This window comes from Mastomys coucha, unplaced genomic scaffold (assembly GCF_008632895.1).
Source record: "Mastomys coucha isolate ucsf_1 unplaced genomic scaffold, UCSF_Mcou_1 pScaffold16, whole genome shotgun sequence".
NCBI lineage: Eukaryota > Metazoa > Chordata > Mammalia > Rodentia > Muridae > Mastomys > Mastomys coucha.
The window spans coordinates 37,827,612-37,829,970 of NW_022196898.1; the positions used below are offsets into that span (position 1 = coordinate 37,827,612).

Sequence of the window (2,359 nt, forward strand, 5' to 3'; positions counted from 1 at the left end):
GAAGACGATCCCGGTCTCGGTTGCCGGACCCGCCTTCTCTCGGTCTCCCCTTTCCGACCTACGCCTTTGGCTTCTCCACTTTCGCGTTTCCGCCGGCCCCGCTCACCCGCTGGCCGCCTCCTGACAAGCGGGAGGGTTACGGTGTGGACCCAGGGAAGCCGAGGCGCCAGGCTGCCACCCTCTCTCCCCACTCGCCTGCGCTCGGCGCTCTCGGCCTCACACGGTGAGTAGTGCGGGGTGAGCAGGCCTTTGAAGGCCCCAAGTAGTCTCTCCTCGGCTACCCGCGATCCACTGTCACCCCCCAACCCCCGACCTGGACCTCCGGGAGAGCGGGGTGAGGGTGGGGGAGGGGAGAGGAGGGAAAGGGATCCTGAGCTTACCGGGAAGTCCCTCTAGGCGGGGTGACGGGGTGTCCCTGACCAGCGGGCTCTTGGTTTTGGGGGGAGGGGGACGGAAAAGTAAGCGAGTGGAGGCGGAGTCGCTTGTGCCCCTGACAGGTTAGTTTGTGTAGTAGGCCCGATTGGAGCATCTCCCGAGATCCAGTTTATGTCTGTTTAAGTCAGGGACAAAAGTAACAAGGGAGATGATCTTCAGCGGTGAGTTTACCTGTACGAGATCTGTGGTGTTCTTTAAAGGCGGAAATATAGGCAGACACGACATAGTGATTCGAGTGTTAATAAGTTTAATAAATGTCACTGGTTAGTTTCTACTTGGAAAGAAATGTTTTGTGTCTTGAAGACCAGATGGTTTGTTGGTTTATAGCTACTATGTTTATATGTGTATATGCGAGGATGGAAAGTGCTCATGAAGAGTTTGCCTGTATTTGGGGAAGTTCCCTTTATAAGTTAGCTTATTTAAAAACAAATGCTGGGACGTGTCCTCTAGGTCGATAAATGTGCAGGTATTTTGGCATTAGTATGATTAGTATGATAATACAGCATTCGTACTTAGATCAGGAAGGGGAGAAACTTGACTTATTAGTCTGTGCCTTTGAATAGAGTCAGTTGTGTAAATATGAAAGCCCAGAACTTCATCCTCAGAGTGATGATCAATATCAGACTGAGAATAAAGGGAGTTGTTTTGGGCCATGTGGATTTATAGCACTTATGTTAGCATAACGTTTTTATATTCAGAATACTATTTCAGGTTTGTTTGTTTGTTTGGTTGGTTGGTTTGGTTTTCCGAGACAAGGTTTCTCTGTATAGCCCTAGCTGTCCTGGACTACTCTGTAGACCAGGCTGGCCTCGAACTGAGAAATCTGCCTGCCTCTGCCTCCCAAGTGCTGGGATCAAAGGCTTGCGCCACCATAGTCCGGCCTTTCAAGTTTTTTGTAAACCTAAAACCGTGAAAATTATAGGAAATCCGGGCCTAAAGAAGTACTTTTCCAAGGTCATGTGTTAAATTAGTGGCAATGTTGGGATAGTTTGATTACTAAGTTAGTAATGTATTGTCCATATCATAGTGCCTCAGGAGATTGTTATTGCCAAATACAAGTGTATTTGGAAAGAAGGTAAATATGATTGGTTAGATTACACTTGGGAGAACTTAAAGTGTCAAGCATGTATAGAATATACACTGTCCTATATGACATAGGTATTTATAATTTCATTTTGTTTACAGAGCAAGCAGGGCACTTCTGACAGTTTAGTATGTATGAAAGTTAAAATGCCTCCACAGCCTACTTTCTATTGGTGTGGCTGTTGTTTGTGGCTGGTTGGTTTGATGTCCACCCCCCTGCCCTCAGTGGTTGGGGGGATTAATCCTTCTAGCAAGCATTTTACCAAAGAACCACACTCCTAGCTTGACTTTATTTCTGCCAGAGACAGGATCTTTTTTAATTCATCCAATAAAAATATTATTGGATACCTAATAATTGACCCCCGTCTTGGGGTAAGAATTATCAAGATCTGTTGATTACTGGTTGAAATAGATAGGGATAATTAAGAGGGGAGCTGTGAACATACTGAGAGAGCAAATAAATCTGTGGAATTGAAACCACCAAACCTTTTTTAAAAGCCATTCAGTCTGAATGTGGTCTCACACATTTGTAATTCTAACATTCTGGAGGCTGAGGCAGGAGGATTATGAGTTCAAGCTCTTTTCTATGCTTCACATTAAGTTTAAGGTCAGCCCTGGTTATAGGAGACCTTATCTCAGCAAACAAAACAAGGGGCTGGAGATAAGGCTCAGCAGTAAGCAGTAAGTTAAGAACACTCACTGCTCCTCCACAGGACCTGGGTTCCAGGAACCGAAGGTTTCTCATAACTGCTTATAACTCTAGCTCTAGGTTGTCTGGCACCTTTTCCCAGTCTCTGCTGATGGCTTCTCTCTCTCTCTCTCTCTCTCTCTCTCTCTCTCT

The 2,359-nt window shown here is 45.9% G+C and overlaps 2 protein-coding genes across 6 annotated transcripts in view; one reads left to right on the forward strand and one right to left on the reverse strand.

The window, feature by feature from the left end:
• The window catches only part of Dap3 (death associated protein 3), a 32,390-nt gene extending 31,937 nt beyond the window's left edge, over positions 1-453 (reverse strand). The window contains exon 1 of one of the 2 annotated variants that reach the window (XM_031374440.1): positions 381-453. The gene's annotated coding sequence lies outside the window, so the exon portion shown is untranslated. Of the gene's footprint in view, positions 1-195; positions 331-380 lie in introns of those variants that run through there. The other variant, XM_031374442.1, reaches the window with a different exon arrangement.
• Positions 1-2,359, forward strand: part of Ash1l (ASH1 like histone lysine methyltransferase) — a 126,688-nt gene that overhangs the window by 598 nt on the left and 123,731 nt on the right. For 2 of the 4 annotated variants that reach the window (XM_031374436.1, XM_031374434.1), the window contains exon 1: positions 7-223. The exons of the other annotated variants lie outside the window; for them this stretch is intronic. The gene's annotated coding sequence lies outside the window, so the exon portion shown is untranslated. Of the gene's footprint in view, positions 1-6; positions 224-2,359 lie in introns of those variants that run through there. 4 annotated transcript variants of the gene reach the window in all.